Here is a 15,615-nt window from a genome sequence, read left to right as displayed (position 1 = left end):
GAAACGCAGTGCCCAATATATGAATTGCTCCTAATAGCCGGAAACAGGCCGTGTCGATGATGTAGGCCGACATACGCAACGCAAACCAAAGAACGCTTTATGAAAATCCTAACACGGGCGCGGAAGAAGCCCAAATTAACAGAGTAGATGTAATGCTGAAGACCTCAAACTCCAGCAGCTTCTCTTTCAGACTATTGCGTCGTGCTACAAATAAAAATTAACATGCTTTCGCATAGTCGCGGCTCCCAAAACGGACATTATACGATGTACAGAAACACACATTTCTGTTTTCGCGCCAAATCAATTCCCGGGAGTGGTACTTTTACGTCCGCATACTTCGCACCGTCTTAAATTATATCTCATTTACACGGTAATGTTTAGTATACTTCTACTGTGATAACAAGCATCGTTTATCGTTGGATTGTTGTAAGAAAACATTAAAAATGAGTGAAGCAGCTTCTCCAAAGAAAATCGCACCCAAGAAGAAACCTGCTGCAAAGAAGACAGCTGATCACCCTAAATATGTGGACATGATCAAGGCTGCTATCGCTACCCTAAAGGAACGCGGTGGTTCATCTCGCCAAGCTATTACAAAATATATTCATGCAAATTACAAAGTTGCTGAAAACTCAGATCATCATCTGAAAATGGCTCTTAAACGAGGAGTAACATCAGGCGATTTGATTCAAACTAAAGGCACTGGTGCTTCTGGATCATTCAAGCTAGGTCAGGTAAAAAAAGAAAAACCTAAGAAAAAGGCCGCAGCAAAAAAGCCAACGGCAAAGAAGCCTACTGCAAAGAAAAGTACACCAAAAAAGAAGCCAGCAAAGAAGAGCACGCCAAAGAAAGCAGCAAAGAAGCCTGCCACAAAGAAAGCCTCGGCTAAGAAACCAGCAGCTAAGAAACCCACAAAGAAGCCTGTTGCTAAAAAACCTGCAGCAAAGAAGGTCAAAAAGACTCCCAAAAAGGCAGCAAAGAAGACCGCAAAAAAATAATTTGTGTGTATCTGGCTATTACATTAACAAACGGCTATTTTTATAGCCACACATTTACAAAAAAACATTATCTTGGTACAAAGTTAAACTTGTTTAAGTCACTTAAACAGTTAAAAAAGAGTAATTTTAAGATTAGATTCCCTAAGTTTAAGTATTTTCGTTTTTAAATTTCTTATTTTCTTGCTTTTACTTTTCTTGCCCTTCATATTTTTAACATTGTCAAACTTTATGTAGCATAAAATTTTTATGTAGCATAAAATTTAAACAGAAAGCAGAACAAAGTTTGATATAAAAAGCTAGCCGTAATATTTTTTATGGATGTGTGGCTATAAAAATAGCCGTTTTTTGTTTGGTAAGATGCTTAGGCACGTTCCCCACGAATTCTTCTTGCCAACTGGATGTCTTTAGGCATGATTGTAACTCGTTTTGCGTGAATGGCACACAAGTTAGTATCCTCGAACAAGCCAACAAGGTACGCTTCAGAAGCCTCTTGCAGAGCCATAACGGCTGTGCTCTGGAATCGCAGATCTGTTTTGAAGTCCTGAGCAATTTCTCGCACAAGACGCTGGAAAGGCAACTTGCGGATCAAGAGCTCGGTTGACTTCTGGTATCTTCTGATTTCTCTGAGAGCAACTGTACCAGGTCTGTAACGATGTGGTTTTTTCACTCCTCCAGTAGCTGGTGCGCTTTTCCTCGCAGCTTTAGTGGCGAGTTGTTTTCGTGGAGCCTTTCCTCCAGTAGATTTACGTGCAGTTTGCTTTGTACGAGCCATATTTTAAGAAGTCGATGTAGTACGGATACACAAGACGGTCTAAAATGCACTATCGCGCCAAAGTTTTATTTCTCATATTGATTGACAGCTAAGGTTCAAAACAAACCATTTGATTGGTGCTAAGAAAGTAATTTCTGATTGGCTGCATAATGACATTACGCTCATTACTTTAACATTTTTATAAAATCTGTGTTTTTTGGCTACGGGAAAACGGCTGTATCTTCTGATACACAAAAGCTTTTGACTTTTTTTTTTTTTAGTAAGTAGCAGAAGGTTTGGCGAATTCCAACGATGCCAAATTTATTGCCTTACTGAAACATTAAGACCACGAATTTTTAAAAAAACTACAGTTTTACTTAAAAAAATGTACAAAATGTTCGGAACATTTTGTAATGACGCAACTCTATTGGTTAATTAGGGTGTTTCCACGAGCAGTAGGTAATTTTATGGCCTCTTTTTAAAGCTGTCTGAATTCTGTTAACTCAAACGTTGTTTTTGTACTCGTTCTGTACGCAACTATATCAATATGTCTGGACGCGGAAAAGGAGGTAAAGGATTGGGAAAAGGAGGTGCTAAACGTCACCGAAAAATTCTTCGTGATAACATTCAGGGAATCACAAAACCTGCTATTCGACGTCTTGCTCGACGAGGTGGTGTCAAACGTATCTCTGGCCTTATCTATGAGGAAACCAGAGGTGTACTGAAGGTTTTCTTAGAGAATGTTATTCGTGATGCTGTAACCTACACAGAGCACGCTAAACGCAAGACCGTTACCGCTATGGATGTTGTTTATGCCTTAAAACGTCAAGGAAGAACTCTTTACGGATTCGGAGGTTAAGCGTTGTCATTGCTCAACAAAAACGGCTATTTTTATAGCCACAAATCTTTTAAAACATTACTTTGTGCACGCTTCCAAATTACACAATGTGTAAAGTCTTGTCACAGTTACATTTATTGCTATACGATACTATGTCATATATGACACAAAAAAAATTTAGAAATACTTTGTAGGGTTAATTTGCCTGGGAGTGTTTCCGTGAAAAGCTGGGTTAAGTTAAATGTAAGCAATAACATGGATCAATGTACTTGTCTTTTCTGCAAGTACAGCTAATAATACGTATGAAAAGTGAAGCTAATCCACACACACACATGGGGAAGTATTTTAAATGTAGGCTAGTGTTCTTAAGCACATTATTTAGAAGTTTTATTAACTTCGGTTAACTTGTAGTGACGCCAAGTAAATGTTTTTTTAAAGATGTGTGGTCTTAAAAAAGACCGTTTGTGTTTGGTAGACGTTGGTTTACTTGCTGCTTGTGTATTTTGTGACGGCTTTTGTTCCTTCACTGACTGCGTGTTTTGCAAGTTCTCCAGGCAAGAGAAGACGTACTGCGGTTTGAATTTCACGAGAAGAGATGGTCGACTTTTTGTTTTGAAGAGCCAAACGCGAAGCTTCGGAAGCAATGCGCTCAAAGATGTCGTTGACAAATGAGTTCATGATGCTCATAGCTTTGCTTGAAACTCCGACATCTGGGTGAACTTGTTTCAAAACATTGTAGATGTAAATAGCATAACTTTCCTTTCTCTTTCTCTTGCGTTTCTTTTCACCAGTTCCACCAATCTTTCCTCCTTTTTTGCCGGCTCTTTTTTCACCTTTCTTGGCTACTTTAGGTGCCTGTTTTCCTCCTTTAGCTGCTGCGTCAGACATGGTTAAAAATTTTTGCTACTTAACTTGTAAATAAGCATTAAACTGCAAGTCAAAACTTTTTGTTTATAAGTAAAAAAATCGGATCGAATTCGATCCGAAAACGCCGATACGCAATTTAATTGGTTAAAAAAAAAATCTTTTGTTTAATACTTAATTATGATTGGTTAAAAAAACATGATTTCGATCCTATTTTTATGATGAAAAAACGAGTAAAGTTTATTTCGTTAACACTTACGTTAAATATTCGTACGTTTTTGTATTAACTTACAAATCAAATCGCAGTTATGTCTGGACGTGGAAAAGGTGGAAAAGCTAAGGCTAAAGCCAAGACAAGATCCTCAAGAGCTGGACTTCAATTTCCAGTCGGTAGAGTGCATAGATTCCTTCGTAGAGGGCACTATGCTAACCGAATTGGATCTGGAGCACCAGTTTACTTAGCAGCCGTCTTGGAATATTTATCTGCTGAGATATTGGAGTTGGCTGGTAACGCAGCAAGAGACAACAAAAAAGCTAGGATTATTCCAAGACATTTACAATTGGCTGTTCGTAATGATGAAGAATTAAACAAACTTTTGAGCGGTGTAACCATTGCAGCTGGTGGTGTTTTGCCAAACATTCAAGCTGTCTTACTCCCAAAGAAGAACGACAAAGGACAGAAGAAGTAAACCGCTACACTCAGAAAACAACGGCTATTTTTATAGCCACACATCTTTAAAAAAACATTGTTTTTTTCACAAAACTATAACCTTAAAGTCTAATAGATAATCCATGCATACGCCTTGTCCTAAGTAACTCAAAGAAATTAAATAAAAAAATTTGATCACAACGTCAAAATAAATTGCACGTATTTGCCCCTACTAATGTCTACGGCCATACCACGATGAACACACCCGTTCTCGTCTGATCACGGAAGTTAAGCATCGTCGGGCCGGGATAGTACTTGGATGGGGGACCGCCTGGGAACTCCCGGTGTCGTAGGCTTTTCATTTTCATTTGTTGCCTTTTCATTTCAATGGTGCTGTGATATATTTCTTGTTATAACAATTAAGGAACGTGGCGGTTGTTGAAAGTGTTTCCTATGACATTTTCCTACGACATTTTCAGGTGATAGTACGAGAAAAAAGAGCTTTCAAATGCATACAAACTCGATCTATTGCCGATCATCCAATAACCCTGACGGAATGGCAAATAAAATAAAATTCCGCCGCCTTCCGAGGACTTATATCGCAATCACGTTTCGTAACAGCCAAGCGAGGTTTTACCTTAGCGTTTAAGTCACCACCGACATTTGGCCGCGCAACTTTTCTAAGCTCATTCATTTTGACTTAAGGAGGGGGCGAGCGCGGACGCAGGCCCCCACTACCAGAAATTGTACGGTCGAGTTACTGACGTTTGCAGTAATCGCAGAGGTCAGCCCAAGCGTAGTGCAATGCAAGAGCCTCACTCTGGAAGAAAACCCTCATTGATCAGTCTTTACTTCCCCGTCAGGTAAGTATGAGTTGGAACTGCACCGTAGCATGAGGGTACCCTTCAAAGTTTGTTAATGCTTGTGGCTTGAGTGTGTTATAAACTGCCGTGTCGCGGGGCATAGGCTGTATTCTCCCCCAGTGTACGCGTTTTGTTCCCGCCGTAGACTATGCAGAGTGCCGTCGGAAAGAGGACTGCTATTATTCTTTTATTGCTTATGTGGGCCGCCATCGGTAATAGTGCAACACCAAGGCAACCCGTGGTCACGGCGTGAATGAATCCACCTCCATGACCCAAGGCCAAAAATCAGATTAATATACTGACCATTCAGAGAATGGCCTACCAGATATTAAACTGATAAGAACAGATACTACACTTGATCTTAGCCATTAGGCCGAGAAGCGATAAAGAACAAGCGTTGCCATGATAGGCATCGTCCACACACCGTAACTGCTTGTGGAGCATGTCACGTTACTGTAAAGCTTACAACTGTCACCGCGTACGGATGGACGGCGACATAGTAAAAATCACGGCTGTTGATTTAGCCGTAGGATGGAGAGCGACTGTAGCGAGTGGATGGTAACTTACATGAATGCTAACAAAGGCGACGATACTAAGTGCGTGATATTACTTTCCAATATGACTGCGTACATTCCGTTTATCAACGCATTACGCCAGAACGTGCGCGCGCGTTACACAGTAGACCATGCAGCCGAAATGCGACAGTGCGACCCTGCCAGGAGTCGAACCTGGAATCCCCTGATTCGTAGTCAGATGCCTTATCCATTGGGCCACAGGGCGATGCTTATGACTTCGCCCCATCGTTATTTTGGCTTGCGCATTCGTTTTACTTACGACAGAATTCTTCGTGTTTGTAGCCATGAAAGAAAGGGACTTCTGTGAGTGAATTTTTTTACTGTGGTCTAATAAAAAAGTCGAAACGCAGTGCCCAATATATGAATTGCTCCTAATAGCCGGAAACAGGCCGTGTCGATGATGTAGGCCGACATACGCAACGCAAACCAAAGAACGCTTTATGAAAATCCTAACACGGGCGCGGAAGAAGCCCAAATTAACAGAGTAGATGTAATGCTGAAGACCTCAAACTCCAGCAGCTTCTCTTTCAGACTATTGCGTCGTGCTACAAATAAAAATTAACATGCTTTCGCATAGTCGCGGCTCCCAAAACGGACATTATACGATGTACAGAAACACACATTTCTGTTTTCGCGCCAAATCAATTCCCGGGAGTGGTACTTTTACGTCCGCATACTTCGCACCGTCTTAAATTATATCTCATTTACACGGTAATGTTTAGTATACTTCTACTGTGATAACAAGCATCGTTTATCGTTGGATTGTTGTAAGAAAACATTAAAAATGAGTGAAGCAGCTTCTCCAAAGAAAATCGCACCCAAGAAGAAACCTGCTGCAAAGAAGACAGCTGATCACCCTAAATATGTGGACATGATCAAGGCTGCTATCGCTACCCTAAAGGAACGCGGTGGTTCATCTCGCCAAGCTATTACAAAATATATTCATGCAAATTACAAAGTTGCTGAAAACTCAGATCATCATCTGAAAATGGCTCTTAAACGAGGAGTAACATCAGGCGATTTGATTCAAACTAAAGGCACTGGTGCTTCTGGATCATTCAAGCTAGGTCAGGTAAAAAAAGAAAAACCTAAGAAAAAGGCCGCAGCAAAAAAGCCAACGGCAAAGAAGCCTACTGCAAAGAAAAGTACACCAAAAAAGAAGCCAGCAAAGAAGAGCACGCCAAAGAAAGCAGCAAAGAAGCCTGCCACAAAGAAAGCCTCGGCTAAGAAACCAGCAGCTAAGAAACCCACAAAGAAGCCTGTTGCTAAAAAACCTGCAGCAAAGAAGGTCAAAAAGACTCCCAAAAAGGCAGCAAAGAAGACCGCAAAAAAATAATTTGTGTGTATCTGGCTATTACATTAACAAACGGCTATTTTTATAGCCACACATTTACAAAAAAACATTATCTTGGTACAAAGTTAAACTTGTTTAAGTCACTTAAACAGTTAAAAAAGAGTAATTTTAAGATTAGATTCCCTAAGTTTAAGTATTTTCGTTTTTAAATTTCTTATTTTCTTGCTTTTACTTTTCTTGCCCTTCATATTTTTAACATTGTCAAACTTTATGTAGCATAAAATTTTTATGTAGCATAAAATTTAAACAGAAAGCAGAACAAAGTTTGATATAAAAAGCTAGCCGTAATATTTTTTATGGATGTGTGGCTATAAAAATAGCCGTTTTTTGTTTGGTAAGATGCTTAGGCACGTTCCCCACGAATTCTTCTTGCCAACTGGATGTCTTTAGGCATGATTGTAACTCGTTTTGCGTGAATGGCACACAAGTTAGTATCCTCGAACAAGCCAACAAGGTACGCTTCAGAAGCCTCTTGCAGAGCCATAACGGCTGTGCTCTGGAATCGCAGATCTGTTTTGAAGTCCTGAGCAATTTCTCGCACAAGACGCTGGAAAGGCAACTTGCGGATCAAGAGCTCGGTTGACTTCTGGTATCTTCTGATTTCTCTGAGAGCAACTGTACCAGGTCTGTAACGATGTGGTTTTTTCACTCCTCCAGTAGCTGGTGCGCTTTTCCTCGCAGCTTTAGTGGCGAGTTGTTTTCGTGGAGCCTTTCCTCCAGTAGATTTACGTGCAGTTTGCTTTGTACGAGCCATATTTTAAGAAGTCGATGTAGTACGGATACACAAGACGGTCTAAAATGCACTATCGCGCCAAAGTTTTATTTCTCATATTGATTGACAGCTAAGGTTCAAAACAAACCATTTGATTGGTGCTAAGAAAGTAATTTCTGATTGGCTGCATAATGACATTACGCTCATTACTTTAACATTTTTATAAAATCTGTGTTTTTTGGCTACGGGAAAACGGCTGTATCTTCTGATACACAAAAGCTTTTGACTTTTTTTTTTTTTAGTAAGTAGCAGAAGGTTTGGCGAATTCCAACGATGCCAAATTTATTGCCTTACTGAAACATTAAGACCACGAATTTTTAAAAAAACTACAGTTTTACTTAAAAAAATGTACAAAATGTTCGGAACATTTTGTAATGACGCAACTCTATTGGTTAATTAGGGTGTTTCCACGAGCAGTAGGTAATTTTATGGCCTCTTTTTAAAGCTGTCTGAATTCTGTTAACTCAAACGTTGTTTTTGTACTCGTTCTGTACGCAACTATATCAATATGTCTGGACGCGGAAAAGGAGGTAAAGGATTGGGAAAAGGAGGTGCTAAACGTCACCGAAAAATTCTTCGTGATAACATTCAGGGAATCACAAAACCTGCTATTCGACGTCTTGCTCGACGAGGTGGTGTCAAACGTATCTCTGGCCTTATCTATGAGGAAACCAGAGGTGTACTGAAGGTTTTCTTAGAGAATGTTATTCGTGATGCTGTAACCTACACAGAGCACGCTAAACGCAAGACCGTTACCGCTATGGATGTTGTTTATGCCTTAAAACGTCAAGGAAGAACTCTTTACGGATTCGGAGGTTAAGCGTTGTCATTGCTCAACAAAAACGGCTATTTTTATAGCCACAAATCTTTTAAAACATTACTTTGTGCACGCTTCCAAATTACACAATGTGTAAAGTCTTGTCACAGTTACATTTATTGCTATACGATACTATGTCATATATGACACAAAAAAAATTTAGAAATACTTTGTAGGGTTAATTTGCCTGGGAGTGTTTCCGTGAAAAGCTGGGTTAAGTTAAATGTAAGCAATAACATGGATCAATGTACTTGTCTTTTCTGCAAGTACAGCTAATAATACGTATGAAAAGTGAAGCTAATCCACACACACACATGGGGAAGTATTTTAAATGTAGGCTAGTGTTCTTAAGCACATTATTTAGAAGTTTTATTAACTTCGGTTAACTTGTAGTGACGCCAAGTAAATGTTTTTTTAAAGATGTGTGGTCTTAAAAAAGACCGTTTGTGTTTGGTAGACGTTGGTTTACTTGCTGCTTGTGTATTTTGTGACGGCTTTTGTTCCTTCACTGACTGCGTGTTTTGCAAGTTCTCCAGGCAAGAGAAGACGTACTGCGGTTTGAATTTCACGAGAAGAGATGGTCGACTTTTTGTTTTGAAGAGCCAAACGCGAAGCTTCGGAAGCAATGCGCTCAAAGATGTCGTTGACAAATGAGTTCATGATGCTCATAGCTTTGCTTGAAACTCCGACATCTGGGTGAACTTGTTTCAAAACATTGTAGATGTAAATAGCATAACTTTCCTTTCTCTTTCTCTTGCGTTTCTTTTCACCAGTTCCACCAATCTTTCCTCCTTTTTTGCCGGCTCTTTTTTCACCTTTCTTGGCTACTTTAGGTGCCTGTTTTCCTCCTTTAGCTGCTGCGTCAGACATGGTTAAAAATTTTTGCTACTTAACTTGTAAATAAGCATTAAACTGCAAGTCAAAACTTTTTGTTTATAAGTAAAAAAATCGGATCGAATTCGATCCGAAAACGCCGATACGCAATTTAATTGGTTAAAAAAAAAATCTTTTGTTTAATACTTAATTATGATTGGTTAAAAAAACATGATTTCGATCCTATTTTTATGATGAAAAAACGAGTAAAGTTTATTTCGTTAACACTTACGTTAAATATTCGTACGTTTTTGTATTAACTTACAAATCAAATCGCAGTTATGTCTGGACGTGGAAAAGGTGGAAAAGCTAAGGCTAAAGCCAAGACAAGATCCTCAAGAGCTGGACTTCAATTTCCAGTCGGTAGAGTGCATAGATTCCTTCGTAGAGGGCACTATGCTAACCGAATTGGATCTGGAGCACCAGTTTACTTAGCAGCCGTCTTGGAATATTTATCTGCTGAGATATTGGAGTTGGCTGGTAACGCAGCAAGAGACAACAAAAAAGCTAGGATTATTCCAAGACATTTACAATTGGCTGTTCGTAATGATGAAGAATTAAACAAACTTTTGAGCGGTGTAACCATTGCAGCTGGTGGTGTTTTGCCAAACATTCAAGCTGTCTTACTCCCAAAGAAGAACGACAAAGGACAGAAGAAGTAAACCGCTACACTCAGAAAACAACGGCTATTTTTATAGCCACACATCTTTAAAAAAACATTGTTTTTTTCACAAAACTATAACCTTAAAGTCTAATAGATAATCCATGCATACGCCTTGTCCTAAGTAACTCAAAGAAATTAAATAAAAAAATTTGATCACAACGTCAAAATAAATTGCACGTATTTGCCCCTACTAATGTCTACGGCCATACCACGATGAACACACCCGTTCTCGTCTGATCACGGAAGTTAAGCATCGTCGGGCCGGGATAGTACTTGGATGGGGGACCGCCTGGGAACTCCCGGTGTCGTAGGCTTTTCATTTTCATTTGTTGCCTTTTCATTTCAATGGTGCTGTGATATATTTCTTGTTATAACAATTAAGGAACGTGGCGGTTGTTGAAAGTGTTTCCTATGACATTTTCCTACGACATTTTCAGGTGATAGTACGAGAAAAAAGAGCTTTCAAATGCATACAAACTCGATCTATTGCCGATCATCCAATAACCCTGACGGAATGGCAAATAAAATAAAATTCCGCCGCCTTCCGAGGACTTATATCGCAATCACGTTTCGTAACAGCCAAGCGAGGTTTTACCTTAGCGTTTAAGTCACCACCGACATTTGGCCGCGCAACTTTTCTAAGCTCATTCATTTTGACTTAAGGAGGGGGCGAGCGCGGACGCAGGCCCCCACTACCAGAAATTGTACGGTCGAGTTACTGACGTTTGCAGTAATCGCAGAGGTCAGCCCAAGCGTAGTGCAATGCAAGAGCCTCACTCTGGAAGAAAACCCTCATTGATCAGTCTTTACTTCCCCGTCAGGTAAGTATGAGTTGGAACTGCACCGTAGCATGAGGGTACCCTTCAAAGTTTGTTAATGCTTGTGGCTTGAGTGTGTTATAAACTGCCGTGTCGCGGGGCATAGGCTGTATTCTCCCCCAGTGTACGCGTTTTGTTCCCGCCGTAGACTATGCAGAGTGCCGTCGGAAAGAGGACTGCTATTATTCTTTTATTGCTTATGTGGGCCGCCATCGGTAATAGTGCAACACCAAGGCAACCCGTGGTCACGGCGTGAATGAATCCACCTCCATGACCCAAGGCCAAAAATCAGATTAATATACTGACCATTCAGAGAATGGCCTACCAGATATTAAACTGATAAGAACAGATACTACACTTGATCTTAGCCATTAGGCCGAGAAGCGATAAAGAACAAGCGTTGCCATGATAGGCATCGTCCACACACCGTAACTGCTTGTGGAGCATGTCACGTTACTGTAAAGCTTACAACTGTCACCGCGTACGGATGGACGGCGACATAGTAAAAATCACGGCTGTTGATTTAGCCGTAGGATGGAGAGCGACTGTAGCGAGTGGATGGTAACTTACATGAATGCTAACAAAGGCGACGATACTAAGTGCGTGATATTACTTTCCAATATGACTGCGTACATTCCGTTTATCAACGCATTACGCCAGAACGTGCGCGCGCGTTACACAGTAGACCATGCAGCCGAAATGCGACAGTGCGACCCTGCCAGGAGTCGAACCTGGAATCCCCTGATTCGTAGTCAGATGCCTTATCCATTGGGCCACAGGGCGATGCTTATGACTTCGCCCCATCGTTATTTTGGCTTGCGCATTCGTTTTACTTACGACAGAATTCTTCGTGTTTGTAGCCATGAAAGAAAGGGACTTCTGTGAGTGAATTTTTTTACTGTGGTCTAATAAAAAAGTCGAAACGCAGTGCCCAATATATGAATTGCTCCTAATAGCCGGAAACAGGCCGTGTCGATGATGTAGGCCGACATACGCAACGCAAACCAAAGAACGCTTTATGAAAATCCTAACACGGGCGCGGAAGAAGCCCAAATTAACAGAGTAGATGTAATGCTGAAGACCTCAAACTCCAGCAGCTTCTCTTTCAGACTATTGCGTCGTGCTACAAATAAAAATTAACATGCTTTCGCATAGTCGCGGCTCCCAAAACGGACATTATACGATGTACAGAAACACACATTTCTGTTTTCGCGCCAAATCAATTCCCGGGAGTGGTACTTTTACGTCCGCATACTTCGCACCGTCTTAAATTATATCTCATTTACACGGTAATGTTTAGTATACTTCTACTGTGATAACAAGCATCGTTTATCGTTGGATTGTTGTAAGAAAACATTAAAAATGAGTGAAGCAGCTTCTCCAAAGAAAATCGCACCCAAGAAGAAACCTGCTGCAAAGAAGACAGCTGATCACCCTAAATATGTGGACATGATCAAGGCTGCTATCGCTACCCTAAAGGAACGCGGTGGTTCATCTCGCCAAGCTATTACAAAATATATTCATGCAAATTACAAAGTTGCTGAAAACTCAGATCATCATCTGAAAATGGCTCTTAAACGAGGAGTAACATCAGGCGATTTGATTCAAACTAAAGGCACTGGTGCTTCTGGATCATTCAAGCTAGGTCAGGTAAAAAAAGAAAAACCTAAGAAAAAGGCCGCAGCAAAAAAGCCAACGGCAAAGAAGCCTACTGCAAAGAAAAGTACACCAAAAAAGAAGCCAGCAAAGAAGAGCACGCCAAAGAAAGCAGCAAAGAAGCCTGCCACAAAGAAAGCCTCGGCTAAGAAACCAGCAGCTAAGAAACCCACAAAGAAGCCTGTTGCTAAAAAACCTGCAGCAAAGAAGGTCAAAAAGACTCCCAAAAAGGCAGCAAAGAAGACCGCAAAAAAATAATTTGTGTGTATCTGGCTATTACATTAACAAACGGCTATTTTTATAGCCACACATTTACAAAAAAACATTATCTTGGTACAAAGTTAAACTTGTTTAAGTCACTTAAACAGTTAAAAAAGAGTAATTTTAAGATTAGATTCCCTAAGTTTAAGTATTTTCGTTTTTAAATTTCTTATTTTCTTGCTTTTACTTTTCTTGCCCTTCATATTTTTAACATTGTCAAACTTTATGTAGCATAAAATTTTTATGTAGCATAAAATTTAAACAGAAAGCAGAACAAAGTTTGATATAAAAAGCTAGCCGTAATATTTTTTATGGATGTGTGGCTATAAAAATAGCCGTTTTTTGTTTGGTAAGATGCTTAGGCACGTTCCCCACGAATTCTTCTTGCCAACTGGATGTCTTTAGGCATGATTGTAACTCGTTTTGCGTGAATGGCACACAAGTTAGTATCCTCGAACAAGCCAACAAGGTACGCTTCAGAAGCCTCTTGCAGAGCCATAACGGCTGTGCTCTGGAATCGCAGATCTGTTTTGAAGTCCTGAGCAATTTCTCGCACAAGACGCTGGAAAGGCAACTTGCGGATCAAGAGCTCGGTTGACTTCTGGTATCTTCTGATTTCTCTGAGAGCAACTGTACCAGGTCTGTAACGATGTGGTTTTTTCACTCCTCCAGTAGCTGGTGCGCTTTTCCTCGCAGCTTTAGTGGCGAGTTGTTTTCGTGGAGCCTTTCCTCCAGTAGATTTACGTGCAGTTTGCTTTGTACGAGCCATATTTTAAGAAGTCGATGTAGTACGGATACACAAGACGGTCTAAAATGCACTATCGCGCCAAAGTTTTATTTCTCATATTGATTGACAGCTAAGGTTCAAAACAAACCATTTGATTGGTGCTAAGAAAGTAATTTCTGATTGGCTGCATAATGACATTACGCTCATTACTTTAACATTTTTATAAAATCTGTGTTTTTTGGCTACGGGAAAATGGCTGTATCTTCTGATACACAAAAGCTTTTGACTTTTTTTTTTTTTAGTAAGTAGCAGAAGGTTTGGCGAATTCCAACGATGCCAAATTTATTGCCTTACTGAAACATTAAGACCACGAATTTTTAAAAAAACTACAGTTTTACTTAAAAAAATGTACAAAATGTTCGGAACATTTTGTAATGACGCAACTCTATTGGTTAATTAGGGTGTTTCCACGAGCAGTAGGTAATTTTATGGCCTCTTTTTAAAGCTGTCTGAATTCTGTTAACTCAAACGTTGTTTTTGTACTCGTTCTGTACGCAACTATATCAATATGTCTGGACGCGGAAAAGGAGGTAAAGGATTGGGAAAAGGAGGTGCTAAACGTCACCGAAAAATTCTTCGTGATAACATTCAGGGAATCACAAAACCTGCTATTCGACGTCTTGCTCGACGAGGTGGTGTCAAACGTATCTCTGGCCTTATCTATGAGGAAACCAGAGGTGTACTGAAGGTTTTCTTAGAGAATGTTATTCGTGATGCTGTAACCTACACAGAGCACGCTAAACGCAAGACCGTTACCGCTATGGATGTTGTTTATGCCTTAAAACGTCAAGGAAGAACTCTTTACGGATTCGGAGGTTAAGCGTTGTCATTGCTCAACAAAAACGGCTATTTTTATAGCCACAAATCTTTTAAAACATTACTTTGTGCACGCTTCCAAATTACACAATGTGTAAAGTCTTGTCACAGTTACATTTATTGCTATACGATACTATGTCATATATGACACAAAAAAAATTTAGAAATACTTTGTAGGGTTAATTTGCCTGGGAGTGTTTCCGTGAAAAGCTGGGTTAAGTTAAATGTAAGCAATAACATGGATCAATGTACTTGTCTTTTCTGCAAGTACAGCTAATAATACGTATGAAAAGTGAAGCTAATCCACACACACACATGGGGAAGTATTTTAAATGTAGGCTAGTGTTCTTAAGCACATTATTTAGAAGTTTTATTAACTTCGGTTAACTTGTAGTGACGCCAAGTAAATGTTTTTTTAAAGATGTGTGGTCTTAAAAAAGACCGTTTGTGTTTGGTAGACGTTGGTTTACTTGCTGCTTGTGTATTTTGTGACGGCTTTTGTTCCTTCACTGACTGCGTGTTTTGCAAGTTCTCCAGGCAAGAGAAGACGTACTGCGGTTTGAATTTCACGAGAAGAGATGGTCGACTTTTTGTTTTGAAGAGCCAAACGCGAAGCTTCGGAAGCAATGCGCTCAAAGATGTCGTTGACAAATGAGTTCATGATGCTCATAGCTTTGCTTGAAACTCCGACATCTGGGTGAACTTGTTTCAAAACATTGTAGATGTAAATAGCATAACTTTCCTTTCTCTTTCTCTTGCGTTTCTTTTCACCAGTTCCACCAATCTTTCCTCCTTTTTTGCCGGCTCTTTTTTCACCTTTCTTGGCTACTTTAGGTGCCTGTTTTCCTCCTTTAGCTGCTGCGTCAGACATGGTTAAAAATTTTTGCTACTTAACTTGTAAATAAGCATTAAACTGCAAGTCAAAACTTTTTGTTTATAAGTAAAAAAATCGGATCGAATTCGATCCGAAAACGCCGATACGCAATTTAATTGGTTAAAAAAAAAATCTTTTGTTTAATACTTAATTATGATTGGTTAAAAAAACATGATTTCGATCCTATTTTTATGATGAAAAAACGAGTAAAGTTTATTTCGTTAACACTTACGTTAAATATTCGTACGTTTTTGTATTAACTTACAAATCAAATCGCAGTTATGTCTGGACGTGGAAAAGGTGGAAAAGCTAAGGCTAAAGCCAAGACAAGATCCTCAAGAGCTGGACTTCAATTTCCAGTCGGTAGAGTGCATAGATTCCTTCGTAG

At 39.8% G+C, this 15,615-nt stretch overlaps 1 protein-coding gene and 6 non-coding genes across 7 annotated transcripts in view; 2 read left to right on the top strand and 5 right to left on the bottom strand.

The window, feature by feature from the left end:
- LOC130657762 (histone H2A-beta, sperm) overlaps window positions 1-15,615 on the bottom strand; it is a 198,997-nt gene that overhangs the window by 26,296 nt on the left and 157,086 nt on the right. The window lies entirely within an intron of this gene.
- On the top strand, window positions 4,335-4,453 carry LOC130659708 (5S ribosomal RNA). The gene has a single exon (XR_008986913.1). It is a non-coding gene; the product is annotated as a 5S ribosomal RNA (ribosomal RNA).
- LOC130659626 (U1 spliceosomal RNA) lies at window positions 4,804-4,968 on the bottom strand. The gene has a single exon (XR_008986830.1). It is a non-coding gene; the product is annotated as a U1 spliceosomal RNA (small nuclear RNA).
- On the bottom strand, window positions 5,154-5,345 carry LOC130660681 (U2 spliceosomal RNA). The gene has a single exon (XR_008987879.1). It is a non-coding gene; the product is annotated as a U2 spliceosomal RNA (small nuclear RNA).
- Window positions 10,211-10,329, top strand: LOC130659695 (5S ribosomal RNA). The gene has a single exon (XR_008986900.1). It is a non-coding gene; the product is annotated as a 5S ribosomal RNA (ribosomal RNA).
- LOC130659625 (U1 spliceosomal RNA) lies at window positions 10,680-10,844 on the bottom strand. Its single transcript, XR_008986829.1, has one exon. It is a non-coding gene; the product is annotated as a U1 spliceosomal RNA (small nuclear RNA).
- Window positions 11,030-11,221, bottom strand: LOC130660679 (U2 spliceosomal RNA). The gene has a single exon (XR_008987876.1). It is a non-coding gene; the product is annotated as a U2 spliceosomal RNA (small nuclear RNA).

Source organism: Hydractinia symbiolongicarpus, chromosome 9, assembly GCF_029227915.1.
Source record: "Hydractinia symbiolongicarpus strain clone_291-10 chromosome 9, HSymV2.1, whole genome shotgun sequence".
NCBI lineage: Eukaryota > Metazoa > Cnidaria > Hydrozoa > Anthoathecata > Hydractiniidae > Hydractinia > Hydractinia symbiolongicarpus.
The sequence above is the reverse complement of the archived record's forward strand: the minus strand, read 5'-3'. Positions and strand labels throughout refer to the sequence as shown.